Raw genomic sequence first — 16,339 nt, forward strand, 5'->3', positions numbered from 1 at the left:
ACATGAGCATGTGACTTATAACCGAATTCAAAAGACATGTCAATTTAGAAAAGTTCCAAACTAGGTACGAGTCATGGAGAACAGGCGATCTTCCACTTCGGCAGATGTCAAAACCCGAAAGTCAGCGCCAAAAATGATCAAGGAGCAAGTGAGTTCCATAGCCCCAGTGTCAACCATCAGCATCTACTACAGGGAAGCGCTGCTGTGAAAGACAAACTTCCAGTGCATGTTCGAAAGAGGAACCGAAACACGGGCTGCACACAATACAGAACCGGTCTGAATGACAAAGACCAGTCACACTGCAATTGCTCCAGGAGCGTTGCTCCAAAATACTGCATCATACGCTCACGACACAGCTGCACTGATGGGAGCGCCATCATTTCTCCTTGTTGCGGCGGTTCAGCCATTGCGCATAAACAACAGCAACAGCAGGATGCCAGCTAATAAAGCCAAAGTTATCGGAAATCTCCCAAAAATACTACCAAACATTGAGTGGATAGCTGAAGGTATCAAACCGAATATGGAGGAGAAGGTGTGACCGAAACCAGAACCAGCAGCTTTGAAAAACTGTGCAATTCCAGTCATACTGGACGAATTAAATATTCGTCCCACAAGTTCACCAAAGTGTCTCGGAAAGTTCGTATTTAACAGGGACTGTATTTCTGCTGATGACCTTGCCACTTGAAGTGCGTAGGTCTCGTGCGCAGATGTAAGGGTCACATGCTTTTGAAACAATAAAGCCTTGAGTCTACTAAACTTGTCAAAATTCACGTTTGAAGTAGCAATGTAAGGCCAAATATCAGCTACCTCCTTAAATTTAGTGGGGGGAAACAGTACGTTCCCGCAGCATGTAACGAACTTAGCGGCCGAAACAACGTAAACTATTCCGGCACGCATACCACAACAGCCTTCACTATTGAGAAGGATGTAGCTGCTGTTTGAAAGCACCTGGAACGTAGGTCTAATCAAAGGGACTGGGACTCCTTTAAGATAACAATCCAAGTTTGCAGCCGAGGCGTTACACGCCCCATGCAAGGAAAGCTGTTTACAAATCATTGAATGGCTGACTGAAGTCTTGCATTCACTACCGCTAAGAAAGACCTCTTTTATGCCATTGAAGCATTTGTACAAGAAGGGAAGCTCCCACACCTCATGAATGTAACTATCTCACAGTTTTTCATATCTGCCTACCGGAATGTGTTTTAAACAGGAGGTGAATTGTAGTGTGGAAATAGGCAGATTAATAACCCAATGTATTAACCACTCAGCCGATGGTATTTCGTCCATGGTAAAAGGCAACTTTTCTAATTTCTCGATGTTAAACATGACATAAGTCACTTCCTTCTTAGCCATTAGTTGTTGTTGTCGCGTTAGATTAAAAGAAGAAAATATCTCCCTTGCACTGACGTGCTGCCATGGAACGCGACCCTCCTTCAATGTTTGAAGTGTCCAACCCAACTGCATAATGGACCTGATCTGACTCTGTCCATGGTGTAAAGAAGACATATTGGATTGTATAATGTCTATAGCAGAAGAGACAATGGGCCTGATTCTGACCTTGGCGGTCTTTTCGCAAGACCGCCGAGTTACCGCCGCGGTAAAGACCGCCGACCGCGGCGGTATGCCGCTGCGCGTATTCCGACCGCTGGGAGCATTCCGCCGGAATACCGCCAGCAGCCACACTGGCGGTCGGCGGGAAAGTGGAGACTGGTCAACCTCCACCGCCACGCCAGCAGAACACCGCCCCCAGAATTACGACCCACATTTCTGTGTGGCGGTCTTCTGTTGGCGGTCTTCTGTTGGCGGTCACGTCCCTATGGCTCCCGTCGCCTCCCGGAGGACCAACGCACAAGGTAAGTTGATCGTCCGTGAGGGGAGGGGGTGGGGGGGTGTTGTGTGATGTGTGCGTGCATGGGGGTGTGTAGAGGGGGTGTGTGAGTGCGTGCATGCGGGCGGGGGGTGCTGCTGTGCCTTTGGGCAATGTGTGTAGTTCGGCGGGTGCGCATGTCGGCATGTATGTGTGCGGGTATGTGCCCCCGTTGTGTATGTGTGTGTGTAGGGGGTGTGCATATGTGCATGTTGGGGGTGCGTGCATGTCGGGGTGCGTGTATGTGCATGTCGGGGTGGGGGGGGCAGGGGGTTCGTACCACCTCTGGGGGGTGGCAGGGGGGTGGGGGAGACCCCTATCAGTGCCAGGGAAGGAATTCCCTGGCCCCGATAGTGCCTACCGCCATGGTTCGCATGGCGGTTCCCGACCGCCAAAAACCGCGGCGGTAAGCAGGGTCATGATACGGTTGGCGGTCTTGGGTCGACCGCCGGGCCGGAGTGTGCGAACTCCAGCCCGTCGGTCATGACCGCCGTGGCGGTCGGAGTGGGGAAGTGGCGGTCGATCGCGGCGGTGACCGCTGCGGTCAGAATGCCATTTTTTGGACCGCCGGTCTGTTCGCGGTCCGACCGCCGCCTCTCCGCCGACCTCCAAGGTAAGAATCAGGCCCAATATTATTAATGGTATATATCCGGTCAGACAAAGTGTTAATCCCATTATCCACAACAGCTAATGCCTTTTTTAAATTTTCCTGGTCTATTTGCCTTAACCAGGCAGCAGCATCTTGTTGAGAAAGTTTCCAAATCTCATTGTATACTGCATATAAGAAACGCTTCCTACGTGGTATTCTAGGACCTGACAAGAAATCCTGTAAGTCAGTGGAGTTAGACAGGAGATTGAGGTGTTCTCTAACTGCGTTTAATGAGGATGATTTTAGCCACTGCTGGCATCATTTTCCCACACTTTATGTTGTAATTATATCTGCATGCTCTGGTGATATATAGCGAGGGTCTGGCCTACTCTTCCTAAAACCCCCCAAGGAGTTAATAAACTGTTGATGACACCCATTGGTATCTATCGGCCACAATAACCACCCGCCTGGATGTGTCAGTGAAGCATTAAACGTACCATTCTGGACCCACTCATCGAGCTCATCTTCAGTTGCATTCGTATATTTTTGCCATTTGTAAAACTTTGCGGAGGCAGGTATACTGGGCATGTTTAATTCCTTGATTTTAGCTAAAGTTAAACAACTCATTTGTTGTACTGTTTCGTTTAAAAAGATCATTTGTACAGGAATGAGGCATGCTCTAAACAATGTTTCTTTTCCCTTAATTTGCCAATTTTTTGTTCCCCAGACACTTTTTAGATCAATTGATTTGGACCAATATTCATAGCCTTCTATCGATAACCGGGAAACAAAAGATTCTGAATATATACATTTCGTATTGGTCAATAACATATATATATCCTTAGTAGGTGGTACCTTAAAATAATATGACTCAGCATTCTTTTGATTGTGCCCAGAAAAATATGCAAACTTCTCAGAATATGTTTTGGAACTCCCTTGCGGTGGAGTGGGACAAGGTTCCCATTGCGTGTAATTAAATACAGTTTTTGGACTGCTCGCTCTATGTATGAAATGGTGCCAATAGTAATTGTAGCAAAACATATCACCATAATTTTCTTTAAATTGGTAAACATCTTCGTTTTCAGAGACAGTATAAAATTGCAATTCATTCATCATAGAATCAACTGTTTTCACATCCCAATCATCAGAAACAATGCCTGGTATCACTATATCATTCAATGATAATTTGAACACATACAGTATTTGAATACCTTCCGTGGGGCCATATATATCAAACATTACTTTGTCCCAAACAATCCCATCAGGAATTGGTACTGCGGAAATGTTCACAAAGGACAAGTCTCTTCGGACTTTATGTGATGAAAAATGTGGTTTCAAAACCTCCTCCACCAGTTCAACTGTTGATCTTTCAGAAAGAAAATGACCATGTATTAACAGGAAAAAGGTAACGACAAAACCAGTCCAAAGTAGAAAGGCTAGGACAATCCACGAGAGCCATAGATAATTCCATGGAAAAATAAAATACGTTTCTTTAAGCCAGTTTGTTAGTTTACATGTACGTGACAGATCAGCTGTCGAAGAGGCGAATGAGTCTGAGAAATCATAGTTGAAGTCGGTAAAATAACCAGAGGCAGTTTGTGCAAATGGCAGAGCCGTTGTCAGTGGTGAAGTTGGTGTTTCCTGTGGTGGCACACTATAGATAGCACCATCTGTTTGTGTTTGAGTCGAGTTGACTTGGTCAAAAGTTTCTAAATTGGTTGACGTTAGTGGAACTAATGCAAGATCATCTTCCGCCCTCCCCATGCTCGGAGAGGTGTTGGTGTTGGTATAAACAACTTGTAGAGGAACGTCTTCACCAGTAGTGAGAGGGATTTGGGAAATCCTGGATGTTCCTCTTGGTTGGCTGTGCAGGATCGGCCACATGGTGTAGTTTGACATTGTCAATGGAGACAAAACAATTTTCTTTGGCACCTGCCAACAGTGGTAAAATAACAGTTCTGGTACCGTGTATCCCTAGTACAGGGACTGGTGCTCGATAAGAAGGGCCAAATTCCTTTTTCACTGCGACTTTTTCACGTACAAGATCCCCAATTCTGGGAATCCAGCTGGTAGATGTGACAGGCACATCCTTAATTCCTGTGGAGGCGGCACTTTTGGAAGAATTATCATCACGGAACTGTTGCAAGTCCTGTAACACAGTGACACGTTCATTTATGTCAAAAGGTGTTTCTGCTGCCTCCACGCCAGGACCATCAAGATCCGGAACATACATTTGAGTTCCGAACAGGCACTCATATGAAGTATGACCCCCCCAGGGACCTTCTAGGCAGGTTATTTAGTGCTCTCTGGACTCCATACAGGTGATTAAGCCAACTACGACCGGTACCTAAGACTCTGACTGTTAAGGATTGCTTTAAATCACAGTTTAATCACTCCACAACACTATTTCCCTCTGGATGAAATGCAGACGAGTACTGGAGTTAGACCCCCAATGAAGCCATGGCGTCCCTGAATGCCCTTGAGGCGAAAGCAGGGCCCAGGTCCAAATGGAAAGCCACAACTGCATATGTACCGATAAAGACCCGCAAAACTTTAATAACAGTCCGGGCGTCAGCCGAGCGTTGTGGCCACACCCATACAAATCTAGAGCATGAATCAACAGCGACTAACATATATTTGTATGCACTATCAGGTGTTAAGGGACCACAGTGGTCCAAGTACACACATTGTAATTGTTTGTTTGAAATTAAGAGCGGTGTCTGCGGCGGGCGCTTGGCAGTGGAAACTTTGATTTGTTGACAGATGTCACAACAAAGGACATACTGCTTGGTCTCTTTGTAGAGACCTGCCCACCAATAAAGGGCCTGCAAGATCGAAATTGTAGCTGCCACACCTGCATGGGCAGATGCCACCCCCTCATGCGCTGCTTAAATCAATTGTGATCGTATGTCTTTGTTGGGGATGTTTCGTTCACCTACGCCTGGTATCTTAAGCTCAGCGTTCAGCATACCTCCCATACGATAGTGATATTTGTTAGGAAATCCTTTAGGATAGGGTGTACCATTGGCCGTAGCTGTCACGGCAGCCCAAATGTCTGTGTCCCGTTTTGAACTCAAACGAGTCACTGCAGCTACAGCGGCCACAGCCACTGCTGACTTTGCGGCTTCATCAGCCAATGTATTTCCTGCAACATGTATTCCAACGCGCTGGTGTCCAAGTGTGTGTACAACATGGACATTCGATAGCATCTCTTTCAGGTCAGCTACTTTCCCCCACAGTAGTCTGTGTTGAATGGTGTTGCCTTTGGAATCTCTGAACCCATTCTGGCGCCAATAATGCAGGTATTCATTAAAGGACTGGACACAGTAATATGAATCACAAACAATCAGTGTAGGCTGTGCATGATCCGTGTGTTCCAGTGCCATCAGCAGAGCTTTTAGCTCTGCTAATTGTGCTGTACAATCCCCTAGGGTCTGTGTAAAAGTGTGTAGAGGACAAAATCTATCGCCCTCCATATAGCCACTTACGACTGAGCAAGCAGATGAATATTGATGTATAGTTCCAATTGCATGTTGTGCAGAGCCATCGGTGTACATGACTCTATGATATTGTTCGATAGGCAATGTATTTGCTGGAACTGGGTATTCTATTTCATATTGTAAAAACTCCTGAGTTTGTAGCTTTGGGTCAAAAATGAAATCTACATCAGTGGCTGTCAGAGACTTAGCCAATTGTATCCAACGTGGATGTAATGCTTTTGCGTTTGGGACGCTAGCTTTGGTAACAGCCTCTAGGGCTCGGATTGGAGAAACGACAATAATGCATTTTCCTTGGGCAAGATGTCTTTCTTTAATGACATCCATCTGTACAGCAGTGCAAATTTTCTCAGTTGGAGCAAAGTGTTTTTCTGCCGCTGAGTACAAGTGCGATTTGTATGCAATCGGGACTGTCTCACCTTGATTAAATGTCACATAGGTGAAACCGATGGCCCCAGCTATTACTCTGATGACCAAATGTGTTTTGTTGTCCTTTGTATGTAAATGTTGTGCTGCAAGCATTTCTGTCTGCAACTCTCGAAGAATGTGTGTTTGTTCAATTGTCCAGCATTTACTTGAAAAATCGGGACTTATTAAGTCATATAAAGGTTTTATGCGTGTAGCATAATCTGGAATGTAAGTTCTGCCAAAATTTAAGAAGCCCAATAATGATTGGAGTTTTTTAATCGTATTCAGTGGTTGTAACTGTGCGCATTTCTCTAAGAATGGTGGCGCTAGGCTCTTCCCTTCACTTGACAGCTCATATCCTAGGAACAGGACGCTGAGGAAGGCTATTTTTTTTTTTTTTAAGTTAAATTTGTAGCCAAATTCGGCAAACCCTACAACAATGCGGGCTACCCGTCTTAAATGTTGTAGTAGTTCATCATCTGTGAGTTATATATCATCTACATAGGACAATGCCTCAGGGTCAATCTCGTGCAAAATAGCAGTGACACGAGCTGCGAACAGTCCTGGGCTGTTCTTATACCCCTGAGGTAAACAACAGATTTTTTTCTAGGAGCTTAGTGCGCTGAAACTTGTTAAATCTCTACTTTCAGGCGCTATATTCTGGCAGAAAAATCCATTACAGATGTCTAATGTTGTTTTGTATTTTTTACGTACTATGTTGTTCATTAGTGCTGTGCTATGCGAGTTTTGGATAGCATAAGTACGTGTATGACTGTTTAAATGTCTGTAGTCTAAGACTATTCTGTATGAATGGTCTGGTTTAGCTACCAGGAATAATGGGTTATTCATTGGTGAGACACAGGGTTCAATCACACCGTGGTACTCTAATTGCATTAGTATTTCTCTCACTGGTGCTTTTGCTTCATGTTTTATAGGGTACTGCGGTTGTGGTTAAGGTTCGTTTTTAATTGGGATTACATGATAGGGGGATTCTGTATAATGCAGGTGCTTGTGCCAAAGCCCATTCAATGGAATAGGATTCAGCGAGTTCCTCTGGAACAAGGGACGAGAAAGAAGGCTTAATGACATCTTCTCCATATGGGCAGGTACGGACAAAGTCAGGTGGCCAATCTTGTTCGGCCAACGAGACATCATATACTTTTACTAAGCGATCCCAAAAGATTGCGTCTATTGCGCGTTCATTGTCTCTTTCTAACTGTAGCCTTACTTTGTACACCCTACCAGGCATGGAGACACGCATGTCTGCAGTTTCTACTTGTATAAAGTCATCAGTTGCTTTCACCTCCAGATGCTCTACAAGATTCCGGCGAACTATTGTGACCTCTGCCGCGCTGTCTGGCAAGGCTAGAGCCCAATTCTTGTTCTTCAAGAGGACCCTCTTCCTGTGTGGCATGTCGGGCTGCGACTGCTGCCACCTTTTTCTTTTTAAATTGTTGTTTTTGTTGGGCGAGTTTCTCTTCCTTTTTCACAGAAACCTCCGAAGAGCGTTGTGATTCCTGTCTCGGTTTCACGTACTCTGTTCTTCGCTCTGATTGCTCACATCTCTCATTTCTTTTTTCCAATGAGTCCTGAAAGGAACGAGATTGGCGTGTATCAGTATATTGATGTCTATCAGGAGTTTTTATATTATCTCTATTTCTGAGATGATACCTATTTTGTGGGAGCTTTTTATCCCAGTGTTTCTTATTACCCTCAGGTGCTTGCTTGGGGGTATCTTTGTTTGATTTACCCTGAAATTGAAGTTTTTGTGGTCCGGCCCCTAAGCTATCTCGACCAATACTTGAATAGGTCTGTGCTATTATTTTAGGCAGCTCTCGTTCTTGATCCTGCTGTGGAATGTCACGAAGCCGCATGCACTGCAAGTGCGACTGCTTCCCCTTTAAGGTTACTTAAAATGATTAAGGATACTGTGGCAAAATTGCCCATCAATTGCATCCCCAAATCTAGGGCCGGGGCAGCCCCATATTCATCTTGAATTTGTTTCAACACTTCCAGTAAATTGGCAAGTGTCGGTGTACCGTGTTCGGTTGTGTAGAGCGCGGCAAATACCGTGCCCCAATTATTACAGTTTTCTACTGTAGGAACCATCCCAAATGGCAAGCACATCGTTAATATTCTATGTTTATCCTGAGGTCCCGTATGGGGAAACACTGCCTCCAGCGTGTTAATTTTCTGTGCTGACCAAAACGGAGTTTGCTCTGGTTTGGCGGGTACTTTACCCATAATCAAATGTACAGTCGCAGGATTTATACCTGGCGTTACTGCATGTGGATGCGCGGGAGCAGCACGTGCTGGGTTTGTATTTAGTGTTTGCATCACAAATTGTACTAATCGTCTATATATTGCTATTAATTCAATATAGAAGCGACGAACCTCAGCTACTGCTAAATTTGCAACCGCAGGATGTGGTGTATAGGTGGCCAATAAAGGCCAGGTAGGACTGTCATTACTTAGTGGACCTAACCTTACTGGTAATATTGTGTGGGGTAGGGCGCCATCAAGCCAATTATTATGTTCTTGATAAGTTAGAGGTATCTCTAAATATGTGTATGCTCTGTATTGTCCGGGTGCATTCGCGGGTGTATATTGGTGAAATGTATTTGTGTTCCCATCAACGGCTGGAAATGTGACCCAAGAGTAAAAAAGTTCTGTTCTATAAGCTGCATGGTCGTCCACCACGAATGTGACTGGATCTCCCTGGGCCGTTAGTGTCAGAGTCACCAGATCCTCGGGGTCTGCGCGCGTTCCCAACACGTCCACCACAAGACAGCTCCAATACTCTGATTAGAATGTCAAAGAGTCTAAGAGAGTCCAAGTGGGGAAAAGGGGATTAGGTAGGGAACAGCTGGGAAGGAGACCTGTAGGAAGCAAAAAGGTTAAAAAACACAATATCAAGATTATATCATATTAATCATTACTAGACTATGATTCTAAGCATTGTCATACTGAAAACATGGATAACTTAAACACGGACTAAATAACGAGGCCTCAAAATGTCTGATTACCTGTGAAGGAATCAAGAGGGATTAATACAACTTTCCAATGAACCTCTCAATGAAATTTTACACATGGATTAGAAACATAAGAACCTTCTAGAACTACATTTTCAAATTCAAACATAGTCTTTTGCATGAGGACAACAAAATCATCTGAATGTTTTCTGTAACACCATAGGAGTTGTACTTAAGGGACTTATTATGCACGTACAATATAACATCTAAAATTCTAGCACTTTGGTTTCTTAATATGCAGAAACATGAATTGCGCACATTGCGGATTTTCACAAGAGTTTTGTAAATGCTATGAAATGGTCGCGCACAATGAATAACATGAGTTAGGCACAAGAAATGAATTGCGCGTCTTACCGATTCGAAGGCCACCAAGTAAATGCCATGAAATGGTAGCGCACAATGAACATCATGAGTTAAGCACAAGAAATGAATTGCGCATCTTGCTGATTCGAATACCACCATGTGAATGCCACAAGATGGTAGCGCACAATGAGTAACATGAGTTCAGCACAAGAAATGAATCGCGCGTCTTTCCGATTTGAATGTCACCTTGTAAATGCCATAAAATGGTAATGAACAATAAGTAACAAGGATTAAGCACAAGAAATGAATTGCGCGTTTTGCCGATTCGAATGCTACCTTGCGAATGCCATGAAATGGTAGCGCACACTGAATATTCATGAATTAAGCACAAGGAATGAATCGCGCGTCTTGCCGATTCGAAGGCCACCATGTGAATGCCATGAAATGGTAGCTCACAATAAATAACATGAATTAAGCACAAGAAATGAATCGTGTGTCTTGCCGATACGAATGTCACCATGTGAATGGCATGAAATGGTAGCGCACCATGAATAACATGAATTAAGCACAATAAATGAATTGCGCGTCTTGCCGATTCGAATGCTACCTTGTAAATGCTCTGAAATGGTAACGAACAATGAGTAACACGGATTAAGCCATTCGCTAGTGAATGTGCTGTTAGAGGTTGTCTCATATTAACAGCTATTTGTACCTGTTGGGGATTCGCCATGATAGTAACACTATAAATTCAGAGAAGGCACACCAAAATGGGGTTTCCTTTTAAAGTTCAAACTTGAACAACTTCCAGTTGTAGTAGGATTACCTACACAGCTGTGGTGGAAATGCTCAGCACCACAGACATCCCCGCATATGGCATTGAGGTCTGACCCACTGTGGGTGACACCTGTCGCTCCAAATCCGTGTTTTGCTCTGGCTAACTAGCAGTGCCTCATCTCTACCAGAAGATAGGCATGATTGGGCAGCTGAGCGCATGACATATTAGGCTTCTCAGGGAAGTCGTGGTCACTCAGGTCGCATCCGGTTCTCTCATTCACAATTCAGTCTCATATATAAATGACAAAAAGAGGCAGTATAAGTTTTAATAACTGGTTTAATAAAACAACTGCATCTTAGATAGCAAAGAATGAGCTGTAATAACCAGGACGACACAACATGAGAATATTGAAATGGTGACAAGTAGAGTGCAGCATAAAAATAACGCTATCATATTGTCACCAGGATTTATGGACTACTTCCTACCTAAGCCATAATCTGAGCACAGCATGTTAAACTCTAATTCTGCCTTTCAGGTTCCCCCGGAAAGACATCAACTCTCATACCTGAGCAAAGGCCTGTAGTCTGCGTTAGCATCTGCAGCGAAGCATTCAGTAATCAGCATACAGTCGTGGTTCCCTGGCTGGAATCTCCCCCTTTACGTGTAATGGGACTAGGAAGTGTTTTTATAGTAACACAGCTGATGTTCTAAGAAAATGTCCCTAGGTAAGGATATGTATTTTCTACGAATGTTGGAGACTAAACTTCTACCACATTCACCGGCAATGTACCAAACTGTAGCCTTGACTGAAGCACAAAGTGATCAAGAATGTCTTGTTTGAGAACACAGTGCTGGGCAAAGCAAAAACAGTTAGATAGATGAAAATAAAACTAGACCGTAAAACTGGTTATTGTAAAAATAACAATGCGAATCCGAATAAAATATATCTAGGTCAAAGTGCATAGCGGCCTATTGTGTTATACTAACGTGCATGGCGCTATAACTAAAATGGCTACACAACAACCTGTATGGATGACAGAAGAAAACAAGAACAGAAATTTGGGAGTACTGCTGTGATATTACATTTTGGATAGTCACACGTAAATTCACCAAACAGTAACTAGATTTGTGTTCAAACTAAATATTACAGGTAGTTTGGAAATGATGATTTGCAGTGATCTGATGCGCACCATCAATACATGCTAGCTTCTCATGTTACTTAATCAGGCCTACAACATCATCTTGGCCAGAGCTATGCAACCTAGCCTGTTGTGAGAGCCACCAATGATTTTTCACAGTCATTGTGAGCTACTACAGGCCAAACCACCTGTACAATGCTTGCACATAATCCAAAGCACAGCTACATTGGTTTCCTGCCTAAAGTCCCAGGAGTTGGAACCCATGGTCTGCATCATGTATAGGCCCTCAATACGGGGCCGGCGGTCCTTGGACTGCCAGACTCGCGGTGGCAGTCCTACCATCACCGGGCCGGCAGTGAAGTCCGCCATATTACGACTTCGGCGGTTTGGCCGAAGCCAAACCAACAAAATGCCGCCCATACCGCCAGGGCAGTCAGACCGCACTACCACCATCAGTATTACGACTCGGCAGACCACCAGCATTTTCGTGGCGGTTGCACTGGCACAAAATGCTGGCGGTCATGTACTAGGTGACAGGAATCTCCATTCCTGGTGCCGGCAGACACACCCCCACACGATCACACACCTACATTCACGCACCCCCACTCACCCACCCATTCGCTTACATACAACCCCCACACTCGCACCCAAACACACACAAAGAGATACACCCATTCACTCGCACACACGCTCTCAGATCACCCATTCAGTTGCACGCACGCACTCAGACATACACATTCACTCACATGCACGCACTCAGACACACACTCGCATGCCCTCACTCATACACCCCCTCTGCATTCACACAAACATACACGCACTCACACACACAAACACCCCACTCCCCCCTTGATATACACACTCTCACACATACACAGATACCCCGTTGCCCCCCATTCATACACACACGCAGACACCACTCATATTCACATAACACCTCCATCCCAGGCCCACTTCGGACAATCAACTTACCTGCTTCAGTGAGGTGGCTGTCAGGGAGGGGATGGGTCCCAGGTCTTTTCACCAGGGGCACTGCCTGCTGTGCAGGAAACTGCTGCGCCATATTACAGACTGTAATATGGCAGGTGGAGTCCTGTTGGCGTGGTGGTGCCAGCAGTGGAAACCGCAGAAATCAGCGAAGTCGTAATGAGCACCATAGTGACTAAGGGCAAGATAGAAGGACTGCTATGTATCTGGCTGCTAGATGTCAGTGAGAGCATGCATTTGTGGGATGGTAGAACAAGTGTGTGTTGGAAAGGGACAGATTGGGATGAATGATTGTGAGCTAGTGTCATCTGAACTTGCTGCACGCATACTAACTTTACTCACATGTGGCTCTATGACAGGTTTAATGTAAATTGTAATGTTAGGGTGTATGGCTCCAACAGAGGTCATGCATCAGTGATAGTTTGCCTATTTTATTTGATCTCATCACAAATTCCCTTTCCTCCATGGTGTCAAGGTTGTGGAGTGTATAATCCTGAATGGCACAAACTATTGGGGTTAGGCCTGGTTATTGAAACCCACGTTTCACTTCTTCTAGGACTTGTTGCCAACATATGTAAGTTCCAAATACATTCTGATTTGCGTTTGTTTTCTTTGAATAAATTGGATAACACTTTACCTCATTGTCATTTCACATTTGTTTAATCAAAATAACATTCAAAAGATTTGACAGCATGATGGTGGAAGATGCACATGACAAATGAAAGGCCAAAAATATTCCAACAAAAGTCTAGTAGTCTGTGTCTATAACATTTATTTGCATGACACAAAAGAACAGTAAAGTAAATCAAAAAAAGATAAAGTGAACAAAATAACTATATCATGGTGGATGGAAACATGGTAGTAGAGCCAAAAACAGTTTTGATTCCAATGTCCAATATACAACTGTCCTCAGAAAAGGTAAATGTGTCCATGAAATAGTCCACAGAGTGGATGATAAACACACACTGGAGAAAATTAGGTTCTGTGTCTCTTGGAGGTGGTGGTGTTGATCTTGCCAGCCTCTCCTGCTGATCCGGATGACGTCCCCTTTGGGGTGAGGAAGGGGGCACAGGTGCAGGTACTGGAGTGGGAGGATAAGGCTGCTTATGTGGCCGGGCCTCCCTGTCTGTGGCTGGAAGTGGTTTACTTAGCCCAGATGTGGAGGAACCACAGGCAGGGGCAGATGTAATGGCAAAAGCCCTGCACATATGGTAATCGATGTCAAAAAGCACTCCAGTCAGGGAGCTCATTCTTTCATTATGATTCCGTAGTTCCAAGATGTGCTCCTCCTGCACCTCCTTGATTGTCCAGAACTCAGTTACAACTTGGCCCATCATGCCTTGGCACTGTTGTACTGATCCCAAGGCTTGGTCAATGGTGGTCTGGCTGATGAAGGTCCCAGTGGCCTCACTTGGCTGGCCCACAGATTTCCTTCCACGATCCCTACACCCCATTAGCCTGTTCCCTTGAAGCAGTGTGCCCCATCCTATTGTTTTCTGGGATAACGTGGGATGGTGTTGTTTTTGTCTCAACAGCAGCCAGGACTGGGGGCACAAGAATTGTGTGGATCTTCTTGGTACATAGGGAGTGGAGGTGTCCCCATTTTGAAGTGTTGTTACAGCTGGGATAGAAGGTGTGGGCTGATTGTGACTCACTGGAGCTGTCTGGTCAGACACACCAGATGGACCAGCTAGCTCGTGGTCATCCTGACTTGCAGCATTGGAGTTCTCACTGAAGGCTTGCTCCTGGACTGAAGTGGAGGTATCTTTACTGCCAGATGATGGTCCACTGAGCTGGGTGATTGGGCCTGTGAGGGTTGCATAGAATATGTAATTATTATGTAGTTTGGGCAATTTATGTGTCTTTGTCTACAAAGGAGCCAACCTAAAAAAGTAGAAAAAGAGTGATAGACTGATTAGGCTTTTGTGTGATTTTCATTATTTTACAAATGCAGCCTGATTTACACATTGCTCCAGTGCAGGCCTCGTAGAGATGTCCTGAAATGCAAAAGTGTTATTTCAGATTTGTAGGTTACATGTGACAGACATTCAACCCAATACAGTGATTAATAGATTGGAGTACTGGACCCTTCCAAAGGCTGGAGGGCTGCAATTGGATTTAATGTGGTTCATATTACACATACAATTGTAATGGGTTATCATATGGACACTGCAAATTTACATTTGTGTGGCTAATACTTCTATTCAGCATGCCACAACACATCTTTGGAAATAGTGGATTTATAAGACAAGGAATTATGTAAGCATTTTCATTTTTCAATGAGTTGTTAACATGTCAACATGGTTGAGATACACAAGAAGTGACATTTTAATCCATAGCATGACATATACATATGGAATGAAAGGATGGCGGAACAACATTACATTGCACTGTTGTTTTTCAGAGCCAAAAACAGAGCATCATTGTAATTGTAATCATCTGTTGACATCAATGACAATATTTGTTTGGAAAGTAAGTTACACATATCACTTTCAAAGATTATATAGATGAACACACATTTGCAACATGCACACACATATGGGTATGATGTGACAAGGAGAAAATAACACATAGAAACATTATACTTTCCTGTGAAAATGGATGTAGTTGTTGGAAAAACAACAGCACACATTGATAGAAGGCAAGGGGCAGAGAAAATGCAAAGGGTGATTCATGGGGAACTACACACAATCTGACTATACATATTGCACATTGTTAAAAGGAGAGCTATAGCCATGCTGCTAATAATTGGTATGACACAATACTTCTTGTGGAGTCGAATTTAGCTATATCTGTTTTGCTAAGGGTGTTGCAGCATTCTAAATGTCAAACTCAAGGGCAGGACTCCATTTGTGATTGTTGATACATTGCTAAGTATAACTTGCCAGACTCCACCCCTCCAGGGATTACTGTCAAGCCTTCAGGATTTAGGATCTGCAAGACCTTCTTTTCCTAGGGCTTGGAGAATCACTACCAGTCCTCTGGGCTCCAAGTGACGCTTGGAAGCCAGTGAACAAACTTTTCCCTGCTGGTCCTTGCACCTCTTCTTAATCTCCTGCTGTGTGCCCAGATTGTTAACTACAGCATTTACTCAGTCACCTATTCTGGAACACAGTTGCCTCTTCTGGAATACAGTAATATTTTGGACTTGTGCTCCAAACAACTGTGACTTTACTCTTATGATTTCATCCACCATGATAGACAACTCTCCCTTTGAAAAACAGGGATATGTCCTCCCTGCCATAGTGAATTATTGAGAAAAACTAAACTAGTGCCCAAAAAAATGAGGGAGGATCAATGAAATATGATTTTAACAAAAAAGTACAGAGGGAGAGTAACACAGAAAAAAAACCTGGCTCCTGTGTGGCATTTCTTGCATCTAAATGGTCTACTGCAGTGTGATGGCAAAGGCTCATGGTCTGAAAAGGAGTGTGTTTTATAGTGTGGTTTGCAGGTACTCACAATTGTCCAATTTACAGCAGGAGTGTGCTGCTAGCATCCAATCAATGACCACAGCCATAGTGCTATACTGAATGGGTTCTGCGATGGACTCCTGCCATCATGGGCCTGCCGCTGACACACCGCCAGCACAACTGTGTGATCTAAATTGGCTCAACTGGATGCCGCCATCAAGGTAGGGATGGAGGGCCTACTCTTCGGTATTGGAGTCCACTACGTTGGCTTCGGGATTCAGCTGGTGTGACGGAGTACACTCTGTCCTGGAGGTCTTTGGCTTAGCTGC

Source organism: Pleurodeles waltl, chromosome 5 (assembly GCF_031143425.1).
Source record: "Pleurodeles waltl isolate 20211129_DDA chromosome 5, aPleWal1.hap1.20221129, whole genome shotgun sequence".
In the NCBI taxonomy this organism is placed as follows: Eukaryota; Metazoa; Chordata; class Amphibia; order Caudata; family Salamandridae; genus Pleurodeles; species Pleurodeles waltl.